This window comes from Microtus pennsylvanicus, chromosome 19, assembly GCF_037038515.1.
Source record: "Microtus pennsylvanicus isolate mMicPen1 chromosome 19, mMicPen1.hap1, whole genome shotgun sequence".
NCBI lineage: Eukaryota > Metazoa > Chordata > Mammalia > Rodentia > Cricetidae > Microtus > Microtus pennsylvanicus.
Genome location: NC_134597.1, coordinates 37,225,003 through 37,243,319, shown reverse-complemented (window position 1 = coordinate 37,243,319; position 18,317 = coordinate 37,225,003).

Sequence of the window (18,317 nt, the reverse complement as noted above, 5' to 3'; positions counted from 1 at the left end):
TAATCATATTTCCTGTAAAATTATACAGGTAATCTAGTTTTTACTCTTTGTTATAATAAGGGTTTGAAGAAAACAAACTATAAAATTAGATTAATTCCACTCCTGTTTAATAAAGTCAAAAGTTAAAACCAATATGAACTTACTTGAAATTACTAAACTTGGAATTAATTCAAATTAATATTGAGTTAGTGTGTATTAAATGTATTTCTGTTGCAAAGCAAAGATATCCTAAAAGAGATATGAAAAATTAACATGAAAATTATACTCTAAATGGTATAAATAGACAATAATCTATGATGCAGTTACTTATTTAAAGTTAATTGTAATAAAGGAAATAAAAGAAAATTGTATAGTACTGAAAATAGAAAATATCAGGAAGGTCTGAGTTAGGGGAGTGCAGAATCTTCTCTAGGAGAGAGCATGAGCTGATTTTCAACAAATTGTATGAGAGAAAAGCTGTAGTTATCTCTAAGACCCAAACCCATTGCTCTGACACTCATCCACAATGCATGGCAGCCATCCTGAAGGAGAGAATCTAGTCAATGGATTGCATGGCCTCTGAACCAGCGATCATCACTGATCTATTCAACTGTGACTTGGAAATGTGTCATAGGAAGCAAAAGCCTGCAATTTGCAAGAACTAGAGAAGTTAGGCTTGAAGAGAAGTTGGATATAGCAGCTCATTGACTTACACTTCTAATAAAACCCTCCATTCACCTTTGCATTCTCAGAGCTCAGCAGAGGACAAGTGCAGAGCAAGCATTCATGGTTGAGTGAGGGGTGAATAAATGAATAATGGCAATTAAATACACAGTGGGAGGTATTTTGGCACTTACTAAGTGGTAAGGAAGTCGATGCAACAAATCAATCATGGCCCTCTCCCAATATAGTAACCCCACTGCTGTAGCATCTGTGGAGCTAAGCATTACCAACAGAGATGCTAACCAATTAGGGCAGAACTATGTGGGTTATTATTGACTCCTGATCTCTTTCACACCTGATTTTGGTGCTTCTCAGATGGTGGAGAGCCTAAGAATCACCTACAGCATATACCAAACTCCTAAGTCTCAGTATAACCAGAGGAGGACTAAAGAATATTTGAGTAACTTGAAGGGGCTGGAGTGAAGAAAGGGATGAAAAGAGTGATGTAATTCTATTTCAGTTAAGATGAAGTAAATAATAAAATAAACTTTATATTAAAACTATATCTCAAAGCCATAAATAGGAATTGAATAATGCCTCAATTTAGCCATTCCAAAAAAGTGTATAAATTTTAACTAAGATTCCAAATAGTACATATATGAATGATGAAATTTACATTGAGGAAGACCATCCTCTAGGCAATTTGTCCTCCCACCTGTATATTTACTGCTTATCTAAGTGGTCTCTAGGACCCTCTATGTACTCAATTATTTTCACTCATCAGTTAGATCCCAAAGCCACATGCTCATTCACTCCTACTGTAGTATCACGTTAGCTAAGAACAACTTTACACTTAAAGTCAGCATCTTTTTTCTAAAATGATGAATTATGGGTGGAACTAGCCAACTATCTTCAAAGGGTAGCAGAATCTAGTGTGATAATGTTAAAACTGTAGCCTCGAATTCCATCACTTCAATATCTTGACTTTTTAAAACTCGAAGTCTTCTGCTTGATGCAACTACAAAAGGATGGTTGTACGCAGCCAGTTCTACAGAGTTCTCTGTTACTCCTCACACCAGACTGCTCTCCCAAAATGAGAATGATCAGGAAACATGAGTTTCACCCAATCTATTCCACAAACAAGTAGTGTTTGAATGTGAAACAAACCCATAGCTATGCTATGACTCTTTTGTTTCATCTGTGATGGGAAAAGCTCTAATAATGGTTTTTAGATCTCTTGATGAGAAGCCATTGGAAGAAACGGGTTTCACATGGAAGGCCATGACAATGTAGTTCACGAAACACTTATCCTGTTGCCTGTCACGACCTGATATTTTATATTCTTGGCTATTCTATCATATCATCTATTATTTTCTGCATTTAAAAATGTGCTCTGGTATAATAATTTAGTCACCAAATGTTTACTATGTGTGCCTGAAGGAATTAAACTGACTCCAGCCTCCACACAAAAAGCTCAGCAGTGGAAGATCCCCTTGCAGTCTCAGCCCTAGAGAAACAAAGATGGGTGAGTCCTGGGACATGCTAGTCAAGCAACCTTGGCTACCTATCAAGTGCCAGAAAATGAGGAGCTGTGTCAACAAAAGGTAGACAGCACCTTAGAAAGGAAACCTGAGGTTGGCCTCTGACTTCCACAGGCTACAATCATGCATGGGCATTCATGCAAGTGCATACACACACACACACACACACACACACACACACACACACATACACACTGACACACAGTGCAAGCTACATTTTTTTCAAGGGATTTCACAGCAAGCACTTCACTAGGTCACAGCTGCAGTGTGAAAAACACTGGCAATTGTGATCTTTATGTTTTCTCCGTTTCTAAAGCTCTGTGATAATGAATAAACAGGGAATTTGCTTTTGCATATTTATATATTTCCTCTATTTATATATTGCCATCTTTAACAGATAAATTCTTGGGAAAGAAGCAAGTTTCATAAACTTCTCCGACAGCTGTAATAGACTAGCATAGATGCCTTAAATAAATTTATGAATTCATAATTCATAAGATAAAATGTTTATTTAATAATAGTACAAGCCAATGGGAAAGATTTGGATCATTTTTCTTAATTTCTCACTAAACCAAACAGAGATTGCATCCCAAATCTTCCCACCACAGAGTCACTTGTGTTTTTAAATCTGCCTGGAGTGTTGAGAGTTTGAACATCAAAGTTCAGGACTCTGGGTGTCTGGTTTAGTCTGTTTAGAGAGAGTAAGAGTGGGGCTGCCAGTGCTCAGGGGTTTCCTATTCTACCCTCCCGTCTATGCATTCTTGCCCTAACTACAGCAACTGTTATTTATTATACTCTACATCTAGCACTGCACCTGGTACCTGCCACAGTGTAAGCAAAAATTAAGTCCAAATTCCCTTTATTAGTCATCCATTATGACTTTTGTTCCCCTCTTGCACACTCCAGTTTAGAAGGGTGGTCTTTTAACAACTAATCTCTTTCCTTCAGTTCTAATCATGTTTAGGGGAAGAATTTAAATAGCCTGAAGATGAGACATTTTGAAGAACTCAAAGTTCATAGTGAGTGTGGAAGAGAGGTTGTATCACCTCTTGTCACTTCTGTAAACCTTTGGAAAGGCAGAACAAACAGAACCAGAACTTTGAAACGCAAGAAAGGAACTATCTGAAAGACAGAGACTCAAGACACTTGAGGATGTCATATTGAATTAATCTTAGAGTGAACCCCACATTTGAAAGTTCCATTAAACAGAAAGTATAGAGCTAGATACAGTGGTACATACCTATAATTTCAGGACTCAGTGGGTGTAGTCAAAAGGAAAACACATTCAAGGCTGTCTTGGACTGCATGAGACCCTATCTCAAAAATAAAAACAGAAACAGAAAATCTAGAGATCAAAGGAATTGTGCCATAAAGTTAGTCAAAAACATTGACAAATACCTTGAGGTGTTAAGCTGTTCTTGATTTTGGCTCTATTATAAAATTTTTATTTATTATCAAATTTATTTTGAAAAATGAGTCCCCTTTTAATGAAAATCATGACTCCTTACATCAAATGAAAGCCACTAGCTTTTGTGTGTTTCCTTATCGCCACCTGGTGCATGTTAAAATAATGCAAGACAAAGATAGCTTAGCACACCTAAATGAACAATGGAAAAATCAAAGCTAGCGGCTAGGCAAAGCATTGAGAGACAGATAACCTGGATGTAGCTCACTGAGCTGCAGATGTAATGTATAAAGTGTTTCACAATCCTAAGTTAGCTTTTCCTGGCCTGCTAAGCTGCCAGCATAGCATCTTTAGAATTTGACAATACAATATTGCCCTAGTTTCTTTTCTATTACCGTGATAAACACCCCGATCAAAAGTAACTTGGAGACATAAATAATTTATTTTGCTTACAGTTACAAGTTACAGTCTATAATTAAGTAAATTCATGGCAGGAACTCAAGGCAAGAACTTGAGGGCAGACCTGCCTGCTGTTCTACACAGTACTACCAAGGAAATCATTTCACAGGCAAAGTACAGTAGGGACCAAGATGAGTGTTGATTCCTAACAAGTTACAGGATAGTTTTCTTTTTTGTTTTGTTTTGTTTTTCGAGACAGGGTTTCTCTGTAGTTTTGGAGCCTGTCCTGGAACTAGTTTTTGTAGACCAGGCTGACCTTGAACTCATAGTGATCTCACTGCCTCTGACTCTGCCTTCTGAGTGCTAGGATTAAAGGCATGCACTACCACCACCAGGCTTCAGGATAGTTTTCTTATATAGCCCAGGACCACTTGCCTTGGTATGGTGTTGTTCACAGTGGACTGGTCACTCTACCAACTGACAATCAAGATAATTCCCCAGGGCATATCTACAGGCCAACATGGTCTAGGTAGTTTCTCAGTACAGACTTGCTTTTTATATGACTCTAGACTGTATCAAGTAGAAGTTAAAGTCAACTAGGGCAGATATCTTCATGGTAATGTTAAAATATATTGCAATATGCAACATTATACTGTTATATAGTTATAAACTAAGTTATAATAAACATAAGTAATTTACTCCATTTTAGGAGTATTGGCACAAGATTTATTTTAGTATTACATTTGTTTTATTTTCTTGGGAAAAAATGACATAAATTGTAAGCCTAACTGGAGAAGGATGAAAGAGATCTCAAGAGAAACCCAGATATTGCCTTGCTTTCTCTCTCTTCTCCTGAACACAAAGGTAGAACATATCTCATGCTGAGTCGTTTTAAAGAAAATCATGCCCAAATATATGTGGTAATGACTTCTTAGTAGGAGGGCATAGGTCTAATCTTCTTCAGTGGTGATAGAAATGCCACAGACTGTCAGAGAAACCAGAAGATCCTCCTTTTTAACCCCAGCAGCTTCCATCTAGCAGGGAAAGCATCACCAGGTACTACACACCACATAGGAAAGGCAAAGATTAACAGAGCTTCCTTGAACATACCACATCTGGTCATGCTCAATGTGGCTATTTCCTCCTGTCTGTGTCTCTGAAGGTGACTGACTATAGTAAACCCTTTGTGTGTGTGTGTGTGTGTGTGTGTGTGTGTGTGTTTTCTTCCTACTAAGACCTTATACCTCTATGATACTTATCTCCTATTCCCATCCTATGCCCATTTTGTTATCACAATTTTACTAGACTATAAAAGTTGCAAGTCTGGAAACCACTGATATAATTAATAAAGACAACAGAATGCAGAAGGAATGAGCTATTTCGGGGCCTCATTTTTCTTGACCCCTTTCCAGTGTGAGTGCAACCTGTTCATTATAAAACACAGAAGAGAGTTCAGTAGATTATTGTGAGATGCTAGCTAGCGAAACTGGTAAATGGTGGGAAAGACCAGCACATAAGATGCAGGGGCAGTGGAACAGGGGAAGTGGTTGCTCAGGGATATTGTAACAATCATGCTTAAAATCAGGCTATGATAGCCTTTGCTGTACAAAGATGGAGAAAAGACTTGTGGACATATTTACTCAGCAATACATCCTATTTTGTGAAGTGAAGGGACCAGTTTTCGGCACAGGATACCTCAAGACAAAGGACATTTATTTTTTCCAGAGGGGCAAAGGGCAGGGAATAAGATACAAAGACAGGAGATAGAGGGTGAGGGAAAAGAAATGAACAAGGGAGAAAAAGGGACAGGATATCTGTCCCAGAGGGACAAAGGACTGCCTCTGGATAGAGAAAAGACAGAGGTGGCCCGAGAGCAAATGACAGTTTATAACGATAAAAAGGGAAACTTGGTGTTAGGATGAGGTATTTAATTTTGATTGGGCATGTTAAATAGGTCAACCAAAGAGGGGCTTTTGATGGCTGGACATCAATACTTTGATAGCTGGACCATGATAGTTAGCCTCAGGGGAAGAAAGTGACCATTTAAGAGAATGGACCTCGGTGGTTAGCTTTATGATGTAATCTAGAGAATTTTAGTACAGCAGAAGGAATGGGGGAGAAGGGCAATGCCTGCCAGAACCATGTTGGCCACATTCAGTCTGGCTAGAATCCCTGCACAAGGAAACCTTTGACAACAGGTCCAGCCTATTAAAATTAGCTGGTTCTCCTTTGTTTTCATGTTATCATGGACTTATCTTTATCCTTCATATACTTATCTTTAACTCACTAGGCTTGTTTTCTTCCTTTCTCTTCCTTGTTGCCTTTCTCCTCCACCACATTCCCCCCTTTCTCATCTTCTTTCCTCTCCTTCCACTTCTAATCTTTCCTTTCTTCCTTCTCTTCTCCCCTTCCTCCTCCTCCTTTGGTTTTTTCTTAATTATTATTAAAATGAATTCTGAAGATTGAAAGAATAAAGTAGGAAGAGTGTTTAATGAAACTCCTGAGAAACCTGCCTGGTTGTAGAACCGCATGCCACATTCCCGTATTCATCTAGATGTCTCCCATGCCCCACGGTCACCCCGATTGTTCAAGAGGTTGCTGCCCCTCAAATAACTTCAAGTGTCTGTTGTTGCCAGGAGTCCGACAGCCCCCAAAGCCTCAGGAACACTCACAATCTAGATCTAATATGGTGTAAGTTTCACTACATTAACTAGATCACAGTGCATCGCTGGCAACATTTTGCCTATTTAACAAAGAGATAGTCTCTTCCTACTGCAATTTCTCTTCTTCCTAAGTACTGCAATTGGGTTTGTTACTTTATTCTTTATCCGCAAGCACTGAGCTCATCTGATACTTTAAAATACTGGGATCTTCTAAGAGGTCACTTACATATTTTTTGAAATCTGGTCTAGTTGCTTTAAACTGAAGTTAGTAAAGTTGTAGCAACGGTTGGTGTCTTAAGAATTCCTTCTTAAGCACTAATTGAAAAACTGGGGTCCTGGTATTTGCTTGATGCTTAATGTGGAAAATGAATAGAAACTGTTACTTATCTAAAACATAAAAGAACCTTGTTAACCTTATTTTTGCAAACGGATTTTTTTTTACTCTTGCCCCTGATTTAAACAGCAATTTGAGAAAGAAATGTAATAAGCATGAAAAGCACTGTGATCATAGAAGAACAGGAATTGTACATTGCTTGATTCTTTACTAATACATGTAAAGCAATATGTCAAATTGGAATACTTTTGTAGGCTTTCACCAAATTAAGTTCACATTGCTTTTTTAGCAGTAATGGCTCACAGTGTTTAAGTTGTATTTGTAAAATGAGCAGCTAAGTGTTTTATTGAAGAGAAAAATTTAAGTTGGAATAAAGTTATATTACTCACCATCAAAAAATGAGCTAGAAGGCAGTTTAGGGATAACATATTTCAACATTCATTCTGAGTGCTTATTTTATGACTTCACAGATGAGGAGACTGAGTCTCCATGAATATCTTACTTCTAGAGGCCCAATCAGCAAGGAAGATGATTTTTATTTCATTTTTCAAAGCCAGCAGTATGAATTGCCTCATATTAGGTACTTTGTGAGCACAGCATATTTTCCAATTAGTTCAATAATGGAGCCATTTGCCGTGTACCTGGGGCTTAAAACATATTGTCTACTATGATTTCATGATTAGAACTTCACTTTCACACAAGATTATTAATTGTTGAGTTTCTAAGATGTGCTCATAACAAAAATGAGTACAATATTTTCAAAGTTATTATTTACTGAATTGCTTGTTTTTCTGTTGATAGCAAGTTTTCAAGTGATTGACTTTGGAAATGGAGCCACATTCTAATCTAAATTTTACCTAAGTAGGGTCCCACATGTGCCCCTCCAAAAAATCTTTAGCCTGAAATCTTATAGCCAAGTTGAAGTTCTTCATCATTGTGCATTCTTGAATATGAATGCTGTCCTTGCTCCTTGCAAAGAAAACATGAGATCATGAGATTTGGGTCCATCTTCAGCAGGTTTCTGTTTGCAGACATCACTCACTCTCTCAGACGACCATAGTATTCAGAACCAGTATTTTGTTTCTTTGGTTTTTTAAATTTTTTAAATTTTTTTTGATATAAGATTTCTCTGTAGGTTTGGTGCCTGTCTAGGAACTAGCTCTTTTATACCATGTTGGCCTCGAACTCACAGAAATCCACCTGCCTCTGCCTCCTGAGTGCTGGGTTTAAAGGTGTGCACCACCACCGCCCGGCTTCAGGATCAGTTTTTAATGTAATCTTTAGATCCATAAAATTTGACTTAATCAGAAGGTTTTCTTCTACCTAACGTGTTTTCCTACAGATAAAGCAGCCTTCCGCAGCTATTAAGCAGAGTAAAGAGGAATCCTTTAATTTTGTTTTAAAAACAAAACTTTTTTAGAAGGACAGAAAAGTTTTATCAACAACCATAGGCATATTCAACAATGTCATTTCAAATCTCTCCATTTGCCTAAATGAAGAGCATATTTATCTGGAATCATCTATATGTTCTTTCATGACAATGATTGGCCAGAAAGTGTGGCCACCTCTATCCAATGTTACTCTCACATACAGCAAAAGCAAGATTTTAGGGAAAATCTAATGAAACAATATAATATTTCTAGGAAATATTTAAGCGACTCAGGAATGCTTTAGGAGAAAATAATGCTCCACAGTCCTCTCTCCAGACCCCAGTGATTTCTCTTCATCTCTGAAATAAAAATGGTTAATCACATTTGAGATTCTATTAAAATTAATAAGATTTTAAGACAAGCATTCATGTATTTGGAATTTTGAATCTTTGAGTTGTCAAGTCTGCTTTACGACTGTTATATCAGTTATAGACATTAACTCTTTCTTCTACTAGCAGAGAGAGACTAAAAACAAATCAAAAGTTATGGTAAAAATTGGATCAATTGATGATTTTTAGGGTTCATTTGTCTTTGTCTTTTGAATTTCTCAAATATAGGTATATATTTATTCAGTTCGTGCTATTACTTAGTTGCTCACTTATCTTCACATAGTTCATGCCACAGAGTGACTGAATACCACTGCAAGTGTCAGACTGGGCAAATAGGTCACACTGATTTATATATATTATTGCATGTACATATATACATGATTAAACTGTTACAGTTTTCTCAGATATTAAAAGACATTTGAAACCCTTTGTGTGCCTACAATATCTATAGGTTTCTTGCAGTGGCATACCCTTTCTGATGAGTACCTAGACTCAATTTCTTTACACATGAGTGGATTCATGCCAAGACAAAAACAAAAGACTATTACTTAGCAACTGACAAATGGAAGAGGTAGAAAATCTGGATGTGGTTGTTCATACATCTAATCCCAACATTAAAGAAATAAAGGCAGAAAGATGTCAAAGTCAAAAGCCTGCATAATCTGCATAGCCAATTCCAGGATAGATGGAGCCCTAGAGACAGACTCAGTCATATAAATAATGACAGATACAAGCTAGAATCAGTGAAATATTGTTAACTTAGTTTTTAGATTAAAACCCACATACATAATCTATTCAGAAAATACAACTGGTTTACGTATATGATGATAATAACAGATGATAGATAGATGTATATAGATATATAATAGATAGATAGAACATTATATAGCTAGATAGATGTATATAAATCTATAATAGATGGATAGATAGATAGATAGATAGATAGATAGATAGATAGATAGATAGATGATAGAGCAATAGCTCAAGAGATAGCTAGAAAGATGTATATAGATATATAATAGATAGATGATAGATAGGTATGGAGTGGGAGAGTGGTCTGTATTTTGTCGATTATATTTTAAATAAATGCTGATTGGCCAGTAGCCAGACAAGAAGTATGAGTGCGACAACCAGACAGGAAGTAGAGGTGGGTCAATGAGAACAGGAGAATTCTGGGAAGAGGGAAGCTCCCTCTGCAGTCCTGTTTGGACACAGAAGTAGCAAGATGTGACTATACTGCTGAAAAAGGTACTGAGCCATGTGGCTAATACAGATAAGAATGATGAGCTAATGTAAGTTATAAGAATTAATAAGAAGCCTGTGCTAATGGGCCAATCAGTTTATGATTAATGTAGACTCTGTGTGATTTCTTTTGGAATTAAACAGCTGGGGGACAGTGTGGGCCAGAATCTCAGTCAAAAATGGTGCCAACATTTGGACAACTGTATCCACATAAAGCCTGAGACAGCTTGGGAAGTACTTCTAGACACATAATAGAAACATTATGCATGGTTTCTTGGAAGCAGCAATTTCTTGGGTCTTCTCTGCTTGCTTGAGCCAAACAAGCACTCTCATCTAAGAGAGGCTTCCTGACTCAGCTTTAGCTGCAAAACTCTGCCACAAAACACTTAAATGGTGTTGATAAAAAGCTGACCACATGCTTTCTGTTGGTGGCAGGGACCATGAAACTCCTTAAAGTTGTGCCAATAAACATGGCTCTGGCCAGTACCACAGCCATGAGGCTGGAATCTCAGAAAGCTAAGGAATGGGTTGGATCCAGCTGTCAATGCCACGGCTTTAATCCTCCCCATAGTGCTTAGCAAATTAAAGACTCATGTGATCATAAAAAGAGAGATATATAGTTAAAAGAGCTTCAAAGACAAAAAACCCTCTAAATGTTTTACAGTGTGTTAATAATATATGCAGGCTTGGGAGAGTAGAAAAAGTTTAAAGTCCTTAAAAAAAAGAGAGAACTTAGTTGAATGTGGTGTCACACACCTTTAATCCCAACACTTGGGAGGCAGAGGTAGTTCAAGGTGTGGTGGCATACACCTTTAATTCCAGCACTTAGAGGCAGAAACAGGCAGATCTCTGTGAGTTCAAGGACAGCATGGTCTACAGAGTAAGTTCCAGGACAAAGATATATAGAAATCCTATCTCAAAAAGACAAAAATTAAAAATAAAAGAAATAGAGGTTAAAATAAAGCCACGTAAAGATGAAAAATATACAAAGAGTATGGATACTGTATGTTATTATGTTCTCTGAATTGTTTAAATGCTGAGGAAGAAGTAACAGCTGCTAAAAGATATTTGTTTATAAATGCTGATGAATTAATCCAAGATAGGTATTTTGAAAATACCTTAATATCAAAATTGAAGTCAAAAGGTATGTTACTTGTAGAAGATGATTTGCTTTTGTTTCCACAAGAAATGAGAGGCTGTGCATTTATTCTGAGTTAAAAAAATCAGGTTTGATCAAGGAAGACAACCTTAGAAATCTCTAGTAAGAACAGATGGCCCAGATGTCAGAGTTCTGCATGCAGAACACATTCAAGATGTTGATTGAGATGATCAAGCCTCACAGGATACTTTAGTCAGGACTTGGCCATAATTCTAAATTTTCTTTAGGAGCCTATAAGATTATCACCACCCCTAATCAGCAGGAAATAGCCTGGAAAACTATGCCCACACTCTCCCCCAAAATGGACCATGGATATTTTTCTTTTTTTAAAAAAGAGGGGGAAATAGTGTGAGAAAATTGTCTGTATTCTGTCAATTATATTTCAAATAAATGATGATTGCCCAGTAGCCAGGCAGAAAGTATAGGTGGGACAACCAGACAGGAAGTAGAGGTGGGGCAATGAGAACAGGAGAATTCTGGGAAGGGGGAAGCTCCCTCTGCAGTCCTGGCTAGACCTAGAAGTAGCAAGATGTGATTACACTGCTGAAAAATATACTGAGCCATGTGGCTAACACAGATAAGAATAATGGGCTAATGTAAGTTATAAGAGTTAATAATAAGTCTGCACTAATGGGCCAATCAGTTTATGATTAATGTAGACCTCTGTGTGATTTTGGGGGAGACTAAATGGCTGGGGGACATAGTAGGACAGAAACTCAGTCAATATAGATAGATAGATAGATAGATAGATAGATAGATAGATAGATAGATAGAGATAGATAGATAGATAGAGATAGATAGATAGATAGATAGATAGATAGATGATAGAAGATAGATGGAAATGAAACCAATATTTTCCACAAAGAAATGACACTGTAGCTAGTATAAAATGGAAGCAGGGGAAAGAGTAAGAGAAGCTTACAAAAGAAGCTAAGAATCTAAAAAGAACAAGAAACCAAGAATAAAAGAAAGGATGAAAGAAAGAGAGAGAAGGGGGCAGAATCATAAACAAGAAAGAAAAAGTGAAATCAAGGGAAATTGCTCATTCATGAAGCTATTTGAAGGTAAATGTCCTAGACCAATGTAGAAGACTATATAAGGAATCTCAAAAAATTCTTGAGAGTGTGAAGGTCAAACGTTTGAAACCATCTAATTATCACATACAGTCCTTCAGAAGAAATCAATAGAGTGTGTGTGATTATAGAAAGCTCTGTTAGCAGGGCAGAGCTTTGGAAGGCAGCATATAGGGCTAGTTAACACAAGTGCTCCTGTAGAGGGATGTTTTAGTGGAAGGCTGAGAGAAATCTTTAAGTAGAACACTTGGGCTGGCTAGGGACACCACAGGTAAGGATTTTTGCTTTTTCTTTTGTTCTTTTGGTAAGTTTCACTGGCAATACTGTCAGTTAATGTGTGCTTACAGGCACTCCCTCATCCCTTCTCTGTAAACTGATAATTTCTGGCTTTTTTTTTGTCACAGGACTTTCTCATGCTACATAGACAAAGGGAGGTGCAACGCTGATTGGGATCAGGACCTTTCAACTTCACAGTCCTACTCTATTATCTGCACTAAATATGTATTAATATACCCTAATATGTTCAGACCTACCATACTCTACAGCAACATGACATGGCTCCTTCAAATAAATCGTTCTCTATCTCTTGGATTGATTATTATTAGACAGCTATGATTGATACAGACTTTGGTTGTAGGAGTGTCCCCAGTAACTGAAACTTCTGTATCTGTCCTGAAAGGAACTATTACTACTCAGAAGAAATATGGGGCTAGGATTTCTGAAAACCAAACTGAGACAAAGCCTCTGGTGGTTTATTACACCATCCACTGAATTTGTTACTAGACAACTTCTTATTGGAAATAATATGGATAAATTCAAATTATGTATACAAATAACCCTCTCATAAGAATCCTGGAATAAACTAAGGTTAACCAAGAAAATATTTGTGGAGAATCCTACTAACATCAGACTTGGACCTAAAGAGATTCTACAGGTGAATAGCAGGGTTTCTGAGAATTCTTAATCCTCACATATCTCAAGTCTGAGCTTAAAGGGCTGAACATGGAAAACCTAAAAGAAAGAAGCCCATAAGATGTAGGAAGAGGCCGTTAGATCGCCCTGGCCATCCAGAACTGAAATAATCACACAAAAACTGTATTAATTAAATCACTGCATGGCCCATTAGCTCTAGCTTCTTATTGGCTAACTCTTACACTAATTTAACCCATTTCTATTAATCTGTATATCACTATGTGGCAGTGGCTTACTGGGAAAGATTCGACATGTCTGTCTCTGGCAACTCCATGGTGTCTCTTTCTCTACCTTCCTTATCCCAGCATTCTGCTTGACTTTCCCTGTCTACCTAAGTTCTGCCCTATCAGCAGGCCAAGGGAGTTTCTTTATCCATTAACCAATGAAAGCAGCACATAGACAGAAGGACCTCCTACACCAATAAGATAAAAGAGTCATAGACTGAGAGGAACAACCACAACCCAAGGAATACTCAGTAACGCTGGAAGTTACAGATATGTAGGAAAAAGACAAGAGAAAGTCTCCCTTAGAGGCATAAGGAAGCATAGTCCACTGACTGCAATATTTGACTTCTAGACTTCAAAACCATAAGCAAAAATGTCTGTTGGTCTAACCTTCCCAGTTTATGATTATTTGCTTGGCATCCAAGGAAACCAATTTCAGGAACCACATCAGAGAGTCATTTACTCATACTGCTCTGGTTACCCATGATAAAATACCAATAAACAGAAACATTGTATGTCTTTGGTTTCCTTTCAGAATATTTGTAAATCCAGAGGAAATAGTTTTTTTGTTTGTTTGTATTAAACATTCCCATTCTTCTCTACAACTGCAAGAAGCCCAAGTTTATGTAGTAAAAGGCTATATAAAGATGATCAGAAAAGAAATAAACTAAATTTCCCTCACTTTGACCAGTGTTACTAGTATTACTATTATGTAGTCTGACTATGCTAAGGACAAGAGGACAAGTCCAGGGAAGACTGAAGGGGAAAGTATCATAAGAGGTACAGCATCTTTATGCTAGTGAACATCTGTACAGGCCCAAGGTCCTCACAAAAGCATCTGCATTCTTACTTTATTAAATTGACAGCTGTTGAAAGATGCCCCAGATGTAATTTTAACTGATGACATAGTTTCTATCCTGAGAACAATATAGAATATTTTGGCATGTCTCAAATGAAACCATATTCAGACTAGGCTGCCTAGGAGTAGAAACAAAAGACAGAAGCATAATCAGAATATCCGTGCCAATCACGTGGTTACAGCTCGGTAGAAGATAGGACCTGGCTCCCAACTAGCATGCTATGGTCCATTGATATGGTTCTATTTGGGGCAAATCAATAAATTTTGGTCATGTGTTTTATTTTTGTGTTATAATCATGATGTTTAAAAGATGTCTTTCAAATGAAAGGATTCTCTACACAGATTCTGTCAGACAAATGCAGTAATTTGAATGACAAACATGTCCTATGCAATCAGTTATGTGAACCCTCGGTACCCAGTTGTTGGTGGTGTATGGAAAATTAGTTAACTTTTAGGGGGTTGAACCTTGCTCGAGAAAGTACATCTTTGAGAGTTCATAGCTTCACCCTATAACCATTTATTTCTTTCTGCTTCACATGCGCAGTGTCACCTGAATGCATAAACATTAACAGAGTCTGCTGTAATGGGATCAATGGTTCTAAAGAACTTCATCCAGTAACAATGGGCTAAAGGCTCCCAAGATAAGAGAGAGTATAGTGATGACATGAGCAGGCCTGCTTTTTGTCCGGCCCAGCTCCTGCATGGCTAGCTTAGCCCCAGAAATAATTACACAGAAACTGTATTCATTTAAACACTGCCTGGCCCATTATATCTAGCCTCTTATTAGCTAACTCTTACATATTCGTTTAACCCATATCTAGTAATCTGTGTATCACCACGGTATAGTGGCTTACCAGGAAAGATTCAGCATTTCTGACCTGGCATCTGGCTCCATGGCGACTGCCTGAATGCTTTTTTTCTCCCAGAATTCTGTTCTGTCTACTCTACCCACCTAAGGGCTGGCCTATCAAAAGGCCAAGGCAGTTTCTTTATTAACCAATGAAAGTAACACATAGACACAAGACCCACCTACATCAAGAGAGCTATTAGTGTTTCATAAGCAGGTTTTCTAAAGTTCTCTTTGTATCATTTAAAGTCCACAACTTGGGTTTTAAAAGTGACTTTGGGTACTTTTTCAATATTAATCTTTCTTTTTGAGAATTATGCTCATGCCATTGCAGTAAGTTCTTCCATTTTACTTTTGGGATTTCTGCTTCATGGAAAGCAACAACAACCTTGAGTAAAGATGCTGCCAAATCATAATAAATTGAAAGGGGTCAATTAGGGGTGCGAGGTCTAAAATAAATAGTCACAATAACACTTGGCAGCCTAGTAATAAGGAACCAGCCATCTAACCACTGTGTGGAGTGAAAAGCCCATTTGTCATAATAATGGCAACTGTCTGGTCTTTCTCAGAATTTACACTTCAGCTGTGTTCTTACCCATGCTCATCTAAGTGTCCACATCTCAGGACAGCCAGTGGGCTACATGCAGATCATCTACTCGAAAAGTGTCTTGGCTCCTTCTGTTATAAAGAACACTCCATAACATGTGTCACCCATACCATTCTTTAGCTGACTATTCATGAGTTTTTCCATTTTTAAGGAACGTGTGTCTAGAAGTAATGAATGAAAGATCTGTTTCCACAGAAAATCTCCGTGACATGACAGGAGATCTGAAAAGGTATTTCAGTGACGTGACCTCACGATAGAAGCTGGCAGACCACTCCACTCAAAAAGTGGCTTCAGAGTAAATGGCCCCTCTAAGAGAGTGACTGGGTTTCCCCTTAACATCCTCCAGTCACAGTGGTGACATTTTAGCTACACTGCAGCAGGGACAGTCGGAGACTGGCAGAAGACAATGCCTTAGGAACAGGCCTTGACACCCGTGATTACAGGGCCTGTCGCTGTGGTAGAACTGGAGAAAGTTCATCTCTGTCCTTATTTCATCTGGCAGGTCTGTGGAAAAAAACTACACCGTTAAAAAAAAAGCCATAATTATTTGACATATGCCATTTTAGATAGCATAATGCATTTTAGGAGTGTTTTCAGCAAAGTGGTTCATTTGTATGAAGTTTTGCACTGTTATTGTATTGCTCCCATTTCTGTGAAATTTCCTTGTGTGGAGCATTCACTCTCTGACAGTGCGCAACAAACTGTTGCTATAATACTAGGTGATAAGGCCTGAGTGTATCTAATTAAATAAAGATGGGCTTAGGAACAACTTATACTAAGAACAGTTCTGGACCCAGGTAAGAACAAAGAGATTTCTGTTTCTGATAGTGATCTATTAAAGTTGAGCCAGTTTTGTGAAGCATTTACTTTATTGCCTTGTGCCTTGTCTCAAAGTTATGATTCTTCCATTCCTACCTTACTGTATTTTTGCTATTAAAATGTAAATTTATGGCTGGTTTCTTGTGTAGCATGAATATTCAATTCTAAAGTTTGTATAGTAGCCTCGGAAAGCCTTTTACCATTCCAGAGGGATGGTGGGCAGTTAACTGCTTCACAGCTGGCTGTCTTCTCCTGCTCTTGGGCTGCTACTCCCATTCTTTGATACTGCCACGGACTATAAAATTAACAACTCACTATTATGGTCCTCTGCAGGGCATCATGCATCTGGCCAGAGGAGTCATGTAGAGCAGCGTTGACATGGGTAAGTAGCTGCAAATGGAGATTAGCCTCCTAAAGGAGATTGGCATTTCTTTTCTCAATGGAGGCTCCCATATCCTATTTGCATACAGTACATTATCAACCCAAATGCTAATGAAATCTGCCCTGAGCAAATTGTTGCTTTGGATAACAAAAATGAAATCCAGAAGAAAACCTGGGAAATAGTGGGGAGAACCTAAGTAGGCTTGTGTGCTGTGGTAAACACTGCTGCAGTATGCTTTTTCTCTGAAGCATCATGGTGTTTGTTTGGTTTGAGATTGTTTATTTATTTATTTTTGTGCTGGGGACTGAGTCAAAGGCGTTACTTATGTCAAACAAATGCTTTGTCACTGAGTTATCTCCCCACTTCTTAGGCTTTCTGTGTCTTCGGGACTTTTTTTTTTAATCTTGGAAGAGCTAAGTTTCTATCTTAATTCTAGACTAGTTGGGTTACCTCTGAGGCCCCTGCAGAAGTTGTGAAGTCATGGAAATGTTGGGTACACTAGACTTCCAATCTGATCATCAGTAAGTTTTTCCTGGAAACCATGTCAATCAGAAGGACAGTTCAAGGCTGCTAGCGGACATTTTCAAAACCCACGTGAATCCCATGAGTAGGTCTGAGGGGACTAGAGGATGCTGAGGGCACCATCCCACAAAGGCCAAAAGATTTATAGTTCTATTCAGAGGTGTTTGACCTTGTATAAAAACGTCAGCTATGAGGAAGAAATTCGTGTCCCTGGGAACAGGTCTCTGAAGACGCTATTATTAACTGTGAACTCCCTAGAATGATGTGTTTGCTACCTTACCACAGTCCCAAACAACATGTTCAAGGGAGCATAGACTGATATCTCCAAAACTGGGAGGTAAGATAAACCTTTAATCTTTCAAAAATGATTATTTTAAGTGTTTTGTTACAGCAACAGAAAGTGACTCACATAGAAGATAAAATGAAGTGTGCATATTCATATTTACTAAAACCACCATAATTAATATGGTATAGGCTCAAGACGGACATTCTATCAATGTAGCTTTCACTTGCTTTATAAAGAACAAAAAACGTCAGAAACTATAATTCCCGAGAATTTTCATGGCTTTAGACAAGAAGGCGCTATATGCAATGCTACATATCTTAACAACTACCAGAACTTATGTCTTTTACTTTCTAAATTTTAACTTGCTTTCTGTGTTCATACACAGAACGTGTTATGTTTGCCTGAACATATACATGTGCAAAATGTGTGTCCAGTGCTCATAAAAACCAGAAGAGACTTTCAGAGTCTCTGAAACTAGAGTTACAGACAGTTGTAAGCTGCCATGTCGGTGCCTGGAACTGATCCCAGATCCTCTGCAGGAGCAACGAGTGCTCTTAACTGCCAACTCTCTAGCCCCCACCA